This window comes from Amblyraja radiata, chromosome 13, assembly GCF_010909765.2.
Source record: "Amblyraja radiata isolate CabotCenter1 chromosome 13, sAmbRad1.1.pri, whole genome shotgun sequence".
In the NCBI taxonomy this organism is placed as follows: domain Eukaryota; kingdom Metazoa; phylum Chordata; class Chondrichthyes; order Rajiformes; family Rajidae; genus Amblyraja; species Amblyraja radiata.
The window spans coordinates 23,275,016-23,288,158 of record NC_045968.1 but is presented as its reverse complement, the minus strand read 5'-3'; the positions used below and the strand labels follow the sequence as shown (position 1 = coordinate 23,288,158).

The 13,143-nt window shown below is 45.6% G+C and overlaps 1 protein-coding gene across 8 annotated transcripts in view; it reads left to right on the top strand.

Annotated features, from left to right (window-relative positions):
- The window catches only part of LOC116979703 (rho guanine nucleotide exchange factor 4-like), a 361,797-nt gene that overhangs the window by 295,315 nt on the left and 53,339 nt on the right, over positions 1-13,143 (top strand). The window lies entirely within an intron of this gene.

The following is a 13,143-nucleotide window of genomic DNA, read 5'->3' as shown; positions in this document are numbered from 1 at the left end:
TCTGGATGATAGATGTAAATTGCAACTGGATGAAAGCAAATGCAGATTTATCATTAGCTTTGTAGAGTGAAAATGTATTTATGGCCTTTGAATATCATCTTGATGGTTACTAATACTTGTTCTGCATGGGTTGGATTAAATTTGATATTTCTGTAGATTTCTATTTCTGTTACAAAAGATTAGCAAAAACTATACTAACAATATAAAACATATTTCTTGTGTTATTTTTTTTCTTGGGAGATCAATTTATGTCCTGGATATCTTGTGTTGCGGTTGGAATCTGACTAGTTGAAGAGAGTTGACCACCAAATTACCCTTTGTCTGTCGTCATGTGTTGTCATGTGTAAGTAAAATGGGATAGAATTTGGTGCATAACTTGAAGATTGGCAAATAACAATAAAACAAAAGAAGAGTTCTCAATCAGTCACTGAATTGGATAACAATGGGGCTAATTTTACTAGCTCTCTTATGACTTGCCTGGTCTGTACCCATTGGTCAATCAAATGTAGTTCAATTGGATTCCCTGGTTGGCAGGTAATCTGATCAGCCAGTGAAATTGAAAATTGCCTCTAGTGTCTTTTTGTTACAAGATATTTTTTGTGGTAGTCGACATATAACTATAACAGGACCGGAAGTGGCGGCGCTGTGAAACGGCTGCGGCTCGCCTGCAGTCTGTCTGTTTTTACTTTTTTGTGTTGTTTTTTTTGTCTAGTTCAGTTAAATTTTTGGTTATTAGGTGGTGTTATGTGTGTGGGGGGTGGGGGGTGAAACAGGGCTTTCTGTCTCTCCCTTCGGGGGAATGCGACTTTTTTGTCGTATCCCCCTTCTCTTCCCCCGCCTGAGCTGAGGCCTAATGGCGGAGCTGGCGGCCTCCAACCTGCGACCAACCTCGAGGATCCGGAGGTAGAGCCAGCGAGGCTGGCCGTCTTCGAGCTGCGGCGACGTTCGGGCAGCGGCACGACTCGGCGCTCCGGTGAGGGCGGACGGCGCGGGGCTGAGACACTCCCGTGCGGGCGGCGCGGCTCCCGGCTGGAAGGTGCTCCCGTGGGGGCAGCCCGGTGCGGGGCTGACACACTGCCGTGTGGGCGGTCCGGTGCGGGGCGGAGATGGTGCTCCGGTGGCTGAGGCGGCGTTCTGGCGGCGGCGACCTGAATCCGGGGTTCGGCCGCGGGCCAGTGGACGACAATGTCGGGAGCTCGCAGGTCACAGGCTGGTGCCTGTTTTCCGGAGCTCCCGTGGCAACAGCTGCGTCCGCTGGACTGGAGGGCGGCAGCTTCGACCACCCCCGGGCCGCGGAGCTTGAACCGCGGGACTGACTTACCATCGCCCGGTGGGGTATCGCCTCAGCGCAGAGGGAGAAGAGGAGGGAAGAGACAGTAACTCTAAGACTTTTGCCTCCATCACAGTGAGGAGGTGCTTGGTGAACTCACTGTGGTGGATGTTAATTTGTGTTTATTGTGTGTTGTTATTATTACATGTATGGCTGCAGGCAACAACATTTCGTTCAGACCGAAAGGTCTGAATGACAAATAAAGGATTCAATTCAATTCAATTCAAATTCAATTCATGTTCTGTTATGATGAGTTAGTTTTCTCTGTCATTGATTTTTGCAGCACAGTAGTTATTATGTGACATTACATAGATTGAAGGACTGATAACAATGAAACAATAAGAATCTTACTGATCTACAATCCGCAGTGAATGACTATAAAACATCAGTTTCTATTAAAGGTAGAGCTTGCATCTTTGGGTTTAATGTCTGAAAACACAAGATAACCCCAAGGGCTATATAGAAAATGCAATTCTTATCTTTTTTTATCAATAAACTATGCCAACAATAGATGGCAACCGTGCAGAAATTCTCTTAACATCTTTCTAAATGAGCTTAGTGCAAGGAATGGCATTGTTATATGCATGCCTCATGAACAGAAATTGATATGATCAAATTTCCAAAGAAGGGTGATTTGAAATCAAACCAGAGTAATTGCCCTCCATTGCAAAAAATATTGATTCTCAAATGTGTTGCTTTGTAAAGAGTGGTGCAACCTACTCAAGCCCTAGACAAGCAAGTCCCTTTGTGTTGCTCTGATATGTTTGGTTAGATTATGTGTTACATTGTACGGACTGGGTCTTGAACCTATTGCTTTTGACTCAGAAACAAGGATAACTGCATCAAACCAAGTCTGGCTATTTAACGTATTTTACCTAGTTGGACATGGTGTCAAAACATATGCATTGAGCACTCCTGCATGGATGAGGATGCCACTTGAACAACAATATCAAACATGATATTAATTTTACTCTTCTGCAGTTTGAGTGACTTTATCATGCAGGGATATGATGGCACAGTGATTTAATTAATGACTAGCAATCCCAATGATGTGAATTGTAATCTCTCCGTGGCAGCTAGAGCATTAAAATTTAAGAGAATAAGGACATTTGGAATAAATTAAAAATACTTAGCCTAGGAAAGAATAACCGTGAAACTACTGCATTTTTATAAAACACCTACACGGTTCAATTTGACATCCTTGTTATTGAGGCAGTGTAGCGTAGGTTCACGAGGTTAATCCCCAGGATGGCGGGACTGTCATATGAGGAAAGATTGGAAAGACTGGGCTTGTATTCATTGGAATTTAGAAGGATGAGAGGGAATCTTATAGAAACATATAACATTATAAAAGGACTGAACATTTTTCCTGATGCAGGAAAAATGTTCCCAATGTTGAGGAAGTCCAGAACCAGGGATCCACAGTCTAAGAATAAAGGGGAGGCCATTTAAAACTGAGATGAGAAAAAACTTATTCATCCAGAGGGTTGTGAATTTGTGGAATTCTCTGCCACAGAAGGCAGTAGAGACCAATTCACTGGATGAATTTAAAAGAGAGTTAGCTAGAGCTCCAGGGGCTAGCGGAATCAAGGGATATGGGGAGAAGGCAGGCATGGGTTACTGATTGTGGATGATAAGTCATGATCACAATGAATGGCGGTGCTGGCTCGAAGGGTCAAATGGCCTCCTCCTGCACCTATTTTCTATGTTTCTATGTTCACTGATGGGAGGATAGCTGCTCTCCTTTCACAGTCTGGTGAGAATATGACATCACCCCACCATAGTAGAGGCTCTTAACTGCCTCCTCAGTTCAGGGACAATAAATATCAGGATTGCCAGTGATGTTCATATCCTGTGAATTAATGAAATAAGTAAGCAGGCTTAATCAGCCAGTCACAGTGAAGATGTCTTATGGGCATCAAATCCGAGCAAATATCTCATACTTTTAACTTTATTTGGCTTTCTGTGAATTGTTAAAAAGAGGATTGCCACTATCTCATGAAATCAGAAATGTTCTCATGTAAATTGTCCCTAGTGTGTGTAGGATAGTGTTAGTGTGCGGGGATCGCTGGTTGGAGCAGATTCGGTGGGCAAAATGGCCTGTTTCTGCACTGCATCTCTAAACTTAACTAAAACTAAGTATTTGCTACCGCAGCGTAGGTTAGTGCTGAGATAAACATCTGGATTTCCATGTTTGACTGTGCATGTGTAGACTCCAGAGGATGTCGCTGTCAGTTTCAGTGGGTAATGAGGTGAACCCTGACAGTTTCATCATCATTGTAACTACAGAATTGCAGGTCATTGTCTTTGACGGAAAATAAACCTGTTGTGTATGAAATGGATTGTTTATTCGCCACAATCCACCTTAAGATGCTGTGTAATTTCAAGATTAACCTTATTATTTCTTCCTCCTGCACAATGGTACGTAAAGATCTGTACAGACACAGTCTGGTGTTCAAAGTCAGCTTTAATCATCAGTCATGGTGGTGCAGTAGGCATAGCTTGTGGACAGACAGCACGTCCGAAGGACACTAAATCTAGGTCGTGGCACGCATGGATTCCCAGCAAAGTCTCAGAGTTCGATTTCCCAATGTAGAAAATCAGGTTTTTAGTGACATTGTCCACTACACACTTTAAATAAGCTTTTCCAAGAGGGTGCAGAACCTCCCCCCGTAGGCAAGGTAGAGGCATCCTTAGTCAAGGTCTCATTATTTCTTATCTTGTTATAGACCTTCAGGAACATACGTTCACGTGCGCTCCCGTATCCATTTTAGCAATAACAGACTTGTTATTGATGTGCACGGTAACAGCTGGGTCCAAGAGCTTACCAGATGTATGGAGGAGAGTGTGAACAGCAGAACTATTGTATGAGATAATTGGTTCATTCTCGTGGGCAGCTTCGAACTGTTCATGGGAGTCAGAGACTGTTGGTCTTGCTGCAGCAGGTGTAGACTAGACTTTGAATTCGCACTAGGGTTCCCACGAGAACGACAACATGCGGCAAAATGATTCATTTTGTGTCAGTAATTGCATGATTTGCCGTTTGCTGGGCAAAACTGGCGACCTCTATTATGGAAATAGTTGCAGTTAGCGCACCTCTGCGGTGGCTCAATCACAAATTTTTTAGTGGCAGCTGACGCTGTGCGGTTACTGAAACCGGTCAGATTAATATCATGTTTCTGAGTGCCAAGCTGATCACTCAGTGGGGCTACAACCTCCGATATATGGCAGGCATGCACAGTCTGTTCAAGAGTCAGGTCAGCATTTCAGAGTAGCTCTGTTTTGAGCTTCCGATCACACATGCCGCTAACGATTTTGTCACGTATTAACTGATTAGTTATCTCACCAGAGCGACATCTCGGGGTCATGTACTTCAAATCACAAATGAAACATTCCACAGGTTCATCAGGAAGCTGTTGGCGTGCAAATAACTTTGCTCTCTCCAGAATGCGGTTCGATGGCAGGTCGCATAGCTCACGGAATTTACGTAGCAGCACATTAGGATAGTGCATCGTCTCAGCTGGGACCACCACATGGCCGTTCTCGTCGAGCGCAGCTGGCGCAAAGTCGAAGGTTTGCGCGCGAATCATAGCCTCGGGTCCAGCCAGGTTGAGCAGGAGCGATGTCTTGACTTCATCTGGATCGTTGCGATGGACGATATTGATGTAGTGCTCATAGTCATTTTCAAAGAGCCTCCATTGCTCGCCTATGTCTGCATCAAAGATGAGCTGGGTTGGCTTGTGGCACGAGTGAGCCATCAGAGTAAAAGATCAACATTAATAAAATGCAAATAAAACCCGATAGACAGACGCAATGGGTAATTTCCAGCTAATCTGACACCATGTAAAGACCTGTACAGACACAGTCTGGTGTTCAAAGTCAGCTTTAATCATCATCCATGGTGGTGCAGTACAATACGTTGTTAGTTCATCTCTACCACCGATGTAACTACATAATATGGGTAGTGAGTGTTAATATAAAGTGTACTGTAAGGTGGAGTTAGTGGTAGTACATTACTCTGATTGGTTCACATGCAAAAACCAATCTACAGTACTTTTCTGGCTAGCAGTCTGCAAGGTACTTGACTAAGTCCTGCTGTTCGGCTTTGATGGTAGCAATGTTCTTTAAGATAATTAGAGGAGGTGAATTTGGCCTGTTGCCCATCTTTCTGATATTTGCTTCTGAAGTAGCAGTTGCAATATTTTTGAAAAAGGCAAATGTTCATAATTTTTTGTGCGTAAGGGGCAGAAAACGCTGGTGGGTGTTGTGTACAGGCCACCTAACAGTAGTAGTGAAGTTGGAGATGGTATCAAACAGGAAATTAGAAATGCGTGCGACAAAGGCAAAACAGTTATAATGGGTGACTTCAATCTACATATAGATTGGGTGAATCAAATTGGCAGGGGTGCTGAGGAAGAGGATTTCTTGGAATGTATGCGGGATTTAGTTATCTAAATCAACATGTAGAGGAACCAACGAGAGAGCAGGCTATTTTAGACTGGGTATTGAGTAATGAGGAAGGGTTAGTTAGCAGTCTTGTTGTACGTGCCCCCTTGGGCAAGAGTGACCATAATATGGTTGAGTTCTTCATTAGGATGGAGAGTGACATTGTTAATTCAGAAACAATGGTTCTGAACTTAAAGAAAGGTAACTTTGAGGGTATGAGACGTGAATTGGCCAAGATTGACTGGCAATTAATTCTAAAAGGGTTGACGGTGGATATGCAATGGAAGACATTTAAAGACTGCATGGATGAACTACAAAAATTGTTCATCCCAGTTTGGCAAAAGAATAAATCAGGGAAGGTAGTGCATCCGTGGATAACAAGGGAAATCAGGGATAGTATCAAAGCGAAGGATGATGCGTACAAATTAGCCAGAAAAAGCAGCATACCGGAGGACTGGGAGAAATTCAGAGACCAGCAGAGGAGGACAAAGGGCTTAATTAGGAAAGGAAAAATAGATTATGAAAGAAAACTGGCAGGGAACATAAAAACTGACTGCAAAGGTTTTTATAGATATGTGAAAAGAAAGAGATTAGTTAAAACAAATGTAGGTCCCTTGCAGTCAGAAACAGGTGAGTTGATCATGGGGAACAAGGATATGGCGGACCAATTGAATAACTACTTTGGTTCCGTCTTCACTAAGGAAGACATAAATAATCTGCCGGAAATAGCAGGGGACCGCGGGTCAAAGGAGTTGGAGGAATTGAGTGAAATCCAGGTTAGTCGGGAAGTGGTGTTGGGTAAATTGAATGGATTAAAGGCCGATAAATCCCCAGGGCCAGATAGGCTGCATCCCAGAGTACTTAAGGAAGTAGCTCCAGAAATAGTGGATGCATTAGTAATAATCTTTCAAAACTCTTTAGATTCTGTAGTTCCTGAGGATTGGCGGGTAGCAAACGTAACCCCACTTTTTAAGAAGGGAGGGAGAGAGAAAACGGGGAATTACAGACCAGATAGTCTAACATCGGTAGTGGGGAAACTGCTAGAGTCAGTTATTAAAGATGGGATAGCAGCACATTTGGAAAGTGGTGAAATCATTGGACAAAGTCAGCATGGATTTACGAAAGGTAAATCATGTCTGACGAATCTTATAGAATTTTTCGAGGATGTAACTAGTAGCGTGGATAGGGGAGAACCAGTGGATGTGGTGTATCTGGACTTCCAGAAGGCTTTCGACAAGGTCCCACATAAGAGATTAGTATACAAACTTAAAGCACACGGCATTGGGGGTTCAGTATTGATGTGGATAGAGAACTGGCTGGCAAACAGGAAGCAAAGAGTAGGAGTAAACGGGTCCTTTTCACAATGGCAGGCAGTGACTAGTGGGGTACCGCAAGGCTCAGTGCTGGGACCCCAGCTATTTACAATATATATTAATGATCTGGGTGAGGGAATTGAAGGCAATATCTCCAAGTTTGCGGATGACACTAAGCTGGGGGGCAGTGTTAGCTGTGAGGAGGATGCTAGGAGACTGCAAGGTGACTTGGATAGGCTGGGTGAGTGGGCAAATGTTTGGCAGATGCAGTATAATGTGGATAAATGTGAGGTTATCCATTTTGGTGGCAAAAACAGGAAAGCAGACTATTATCTAAATGGTGGCCGACTAGGAAAAGGGGAGATGCAGCGAGACCTGGATGTCATGGTACACCAGTCATTGAAAGTGGGCATGCAGGTGCAGCAGGCAGTGAAGAAAGCGAATGGTGTGTTAGCTTTCATAGCAAAAGGATTTGAGTATAGGAGCAGGGAGGTTCTACTGCAGTTGTACAGGGTCTTGGTGAGACCACACCTGGAGTATTGCGTACAGTTTTGGTCTCCAAATCTGAGGAAGGACATTATTGCCATAGAGGGAGTGCAGAGAAGGTTCACCAGACTGATTCCTGGGATGTCAGGACTGTCTTATGAAGAAAGACTGGATAGACTTGGTTTATACTCTCTAGAATTTAGGAGATTGAGAGGGGATCTTATAGAAACTTACAAAATTCTTAAGGGGTTGGACAGGCTAGATGCAGGAAGATTGCTCCCGATGTTGGGGAAGTCCAGGACAAGGGGTCACAGCTTAAGGATAAGGGGAAAATCCTTTAAAACCGAGATGAGAAGAACTTTTTTCACACAGAGAGTGGTGAATCTCTGGAACTCTCTGCCACAGAGGGTAGTCGAGGCCAGTTCATTGGCTATATTTAAGAGGGAGTTAGATGTGGCCCTTGTGGCTAAGGGGATCAGAGGGTATGGAGAGAAGGCAGGTACGGGATACTGAGTTGGATGATCAGCCATGATCATATTGAATGGCGGTGCAGGCTCGAAGGGCCGAATGGCCTACTCCTGCACCTAATTTCTATGTTTCTATGTTTCTATGTACACTCTTGTAGTTTGTTAGATAACAAAACAGGTTATTTTTACAATGACCAAAACTATAACTCTGCACGTTGTCAGGATTTAAAAGTGAAAAACACTTGTTCAAGGACCACTAGTCTTTAGTCTTAAAACAAAATGCCCCCCCGGTACTCCCTCCCCCTGTACCCCCTCCATTCACCCCATCACTGAATAAAGGAATAGACTGAGGTTCAGAATTTCAAGTTAAGAGCTGCTGGAATTGGCACTTGCCTTCGGTACTGTATTGTAACAAACACGGTTGTTTCCCTTAAGCTCTGGTAGGCAGTGGCTTGATCTCTGCCTCCCAGGAGTCCAAGGCAGCAATCAAGGCAGTTACATCGATTGGCATTTTAATAAAGGGCAGAGTGTCCATAATTGTGTGCAAAGCTGTGCTTGCGGGAAAGGGAAAAAAAACGCTATTAGTTTCCGTTGCCACAAATGGAGAGCAATCAAGGCATTGACAGTAAGTGGGCGAGAATGATTTTTAAAATCTACTGCAAATGCTTTAAGTACTGATTTTTCCCCTGCATTATTGTAATGTGGTCTGCAGTGACATTTTGTCATAGTGTCATGCTTGTGAATGGAGAATATTGTTGATTCTCTTGCAGCTGCAGTGTCTCATGTTGTTGCTTTATTGTGGGTTGCATTTCCAATGTTCATGCAGAATTGCAGTTGTTAAAACTAGATCTCCAATTTTATTTTTATCTTTTTTTGTATTTTTGTTGGATTTGACATTCACCCAAATGAAGGCAGTTATGGAAAGAAAGATTTTCCAGAACTTTAATTGCCTAGCAATAAGCTTTAACAGCTGTGCAATTGAAAATATATATTTATTTCCAGAGTGAAATTTGCTGAAAGCCATTTTTAGATCATTTTGTGTCAATGCGGAAGTGCAACTTGGTACTTCCAGGATAGGCACACCAGCTTCAAATGTGCATATTATTATGTACTAGACCAAGTGCAACGCAATATTCCTCGGGTCCACTCACCGCGGGCGGGCGTGGACCCAAGCGAGGCCATGGGCGGGCGTGGACCCGAAGACCCAAGCGAGGCCGCGAGCAAGTATGGACCCGAGGACCTGAGCGAGGCCTCACCGCTGCAGTCTCAATGTGTCCTTCACCGCCGCGGTCTCAATGACCGCGTAAAACGCCAGACGGGGCGTCGCGGGTAGAAGGCCGGGTCGGAAAAAGCAGAATGTTAATTTAAAAGTTACCCTCCCACTGACGTCATTGGAAGCTGGTGGCTGCCCACTTCTCCTTTGTGACGTCACTCGGAGCGGGTTGAAGGTTTGCCATTTAAAAAGTCGGTTTTCACTATTTTAAAAACGCTGTAACTTGTGAAATATAGCATGAAATGTGAAGTGAAGCAGTTTATTTTGTCGATGGGGTTAATGTGATTAATAATATGTGAAAAATTCTGCGCTAGAGAGTGGCATTTTGATGAGGGTAGAAAGACACAAACAACACGCACACGTATACATACATACAAGAAATGAGACTTTTAATAGTATAGAGATATTCCCATTGCAAAGATCCATTTAGAGAACGGGGTCAATGCTGTTCTGCTACAGGTGCACAACCTTTTATCCGAAAGCCTTGGGACCAGACACTTTTCGTAATTCGGAATTTGTCGGTCTTCGGAATGGAAATTTTTTAGCGTAGATTTTAATGGCTGGCTCAGTGGTAGAGTGCTCGGCTCATATCCGCAAGGTTGCGAGTTTGCGCCTTGATCCCGGCAGTTCCTCGGTCGCGGGTTTGAGTCTTCAATGTAGTTTTTTCTTGCAGAATAAATCTCTGTATGAAATGCAGTGTGTTGAATGAATTCCTGAATTTATAAATGTGACCGCAGCATTGAATCACCTCTCGCACTCATGTCACCCTAGCGGGGCTACATGCCCTAAGGCGACATTTTCACACTCTTATATCCGTGTGCAGCAGAGGCGACGTGCGTTTGGCGCCAAACGTGAGCTTTGGTGAGCTTTGGTGTGCAGACGACATCCTGGGAAAAATGTCCGGTTTCTTCCAGGTAGGCGATATACCCTCCCGGGCAATATACCCTCCACTTCTCTTTTATGAAGGGGATTTAGTTCCCCTTTCTTCCAGGACCGACCGGAGGTTCCGCTGTCACCTCTGCGGGCCGCCCTCGGTGAACGTCCTGTCTCCCTGTCCCTGGGATAGCAGGCAGCGATCAAACAGCACAATACCCCCCTCCCCCTCCAACTCCAGAGGAATCCGCTCCCTGATGGGCCGCTACGGCGACAAGTGGCAGTTCGCCCACAGCCCGAGCTGCGCGACCCCAAGAACAAGACGTACCTTGCACACCATCAGCTTCTGCCCATACGGGGAGCGTGTTCCTCTGGAGTTGGAGCGGGGCTGGGCTGGAGTTGCTGATCTGGGATCTCCGTGCTTGCAATGGGCCTGGGGGTCGGTGTCCCGATGAGGGGGCTGTGGGCGAACTGCCACTTGTCGCCGTAGCGGCCCATCGGGGAGCGGCTTCTGGTGGTCCTGATGTCTCCGGCCAGTTTGCAGTTTTCCTCTGGAGTTGGAACGGGGCTGGGCTGCTGCTGGCTGTGGGTCTCTGGGATCTCCGTGCTTGCAGTGGGCCTGGGGGTCGGTGTCCCGTTGGTCCTGACGTCTCCGGTGACTGGCACTGACCTGCTAGCATCGCCGACATGAAGACAGTGCAAAGCCCCCGCACCGGTGCAATGGGCGGGGAGCTGGAGAGGGGAGGGAAGGGGTCACACACATGGCCGGGAAGCAGAGGGGTGTAGGTGGGGTGAAACTGAAGGCAGCGACAATCTGCTGCTGCTGCCTGCCCGCTGAGTTAAAAAGTTCCCACGCAAGACTCACGATACACTGTGTAGCGTGCTACCGTGGGAACTTTTTAACTCAGCGGGCAGGCAGCAGCATATTGTCAATTATTAACCCTCCCGCGCAATATACCCTCACCTTCTCTTTTATGAATGGGGATTTAGTTCCCCTTTCTTCGAGGACCGACCGGAGGTTTCGCTGTCACCTCTGCGGGCCGCCCTCGGTGAACGTTTTCAAGGACCTTTCTTCAAGGACCGAAAAAATGACCGCTATTCGGAGGTTTTCGTTATTTGGATCTTCGGATAAAAGGTTGTGCACCTGTACTGACATTTGGGGGCACACATTGTTCAGCATAGTTTCCCTAGTGTAGTACTGGTGTGGGATCCTGATTTAATGTTCATTATATGGGCTCCGAGCAAAACTGCACAAGCCTTCAGTGCACCACTACATCCCTGATCCTGTAAGGCTCAGGTCCCCAACACTAGCTCCGCAATCTGAATGAAGCTACCATGGAAGGGCATAATCTACAATCCACTCCTCCACCATTTACCGCCTCCCCACTCCTCTAGTCACTGATTTAAGGAAAAACACTCAGCACCCTTCTCTACTATTAAGGTGCATGCTTCTGATATCACTTGTCGCTTTACCTCCCCCCTTGACTCCATTCAAGGACCCAAGCCGTCTTTCCAGGTGCGGCAGAGGTTCACCTGCACCTCCTCCAACCCCATCTATTGCATGTATTGCTCTAGATGTCAGCTGCTCTACATCGGTGAGATCAAGCGCAGGCTTGGCGATTGCTTCGCCGAACACCTCTGCTCGGTTCGCAATAACCAACCTGATCTCCCGGTGGCTCAGCACTTCAACTCCCCCTCCCAATCCGAATCCTACCTTTTTGTCGTGGGCCTCCTCCATGGCCAGAGTGAGGACCACCGTAAATTGGAGGAGCAGCACCTCATATTTCGTTTGGGCAGTTTGCACCCCAGCGGTATGAACATTGACTTCTCTAATTTCAGGTAGTCCCTACATTGTCCTCCCCTTCTCAGCTTTCCCTCAGCCCACTGGCTCCACCTCTTCCTTTCTTCTTCCCGCCCCCCCCCCTCACCCTCACCAGTCTGAAGAAGGGTTTCAACCCGAAACGTTGTCTATTTCCTTCACTCCATAGATGCTGCCTCACCCGCAGAGTTTCTCCAGCATTTTTGTCTACCTTCGATTTTCCAATATCTGCTGTTCCTTCTTAAACATGCTTCTGATATCTGTCTCTTCTCCGACAAGGGAAAGTTCCTAAATACCTTTTTCATCTTGCAACTTAAGAGGGAAGTCTTTAAAAAAGGCACAGTATGCAAATACGCCCTCCACTCCCACTGTACTATGCACTAGAGCCCACTAGTGGTCCACGTGAATTTTCAGGGCCCCGTTGTTTTTATTTTGGGTTACTGCACTTCATTTTTCTTCCAGGTGAAGAAAAGCATAGTAGATATAAGCAGAATCCATAACATCTCCATAGCAATAGAATTAGACAATTCCACTTGTGTTGCTTCTTTCACAACCTCAGAATGTCACAATATGTTTTTCATTAAAATAGTATTTTTGAAATGCACTCAGACATTACATAGAAACAAAACAGCTTATTTGTACAGTGGAATAGACAATAGACAATAGGTGCAGGAGTAGGCCGTTCGGCCCTTCAAGCCAGAATAGCCATTCAATGTGATCATGGCTGATCATCCACAATCAGTACCCCGATCCACCTTCTCCCCATATCCCCTGACACCGCTATTGTCAAGAGCCCTATCTAGCTCTCTCTTGAAAGTATCCAGAGAACCAGCCTCCACCGCCCTCCGAGGCAGAGAATTCCACAGACTCACAACTCTCTGTGTGAAAAGGTGTTTCCTCATCTCCGTTCTAAATGGCTTACCCCTTAATCTTAAACTGTGGCCTCTGGATCTGGACTCCCCCAACATCAGGAACATGTTTCTTTCCTCTAGCGTGACCAAACCCTTAATAATCTTATATGTTTCAAAAAGATCCCCTCTCATCGATCTAAACTCCAGAGTATACAAGCCCAGCCACTCCATTCTCTCAGCATATGACAGTTCCGCCATCCCGGGAATTAACCTTGTGAACTTACT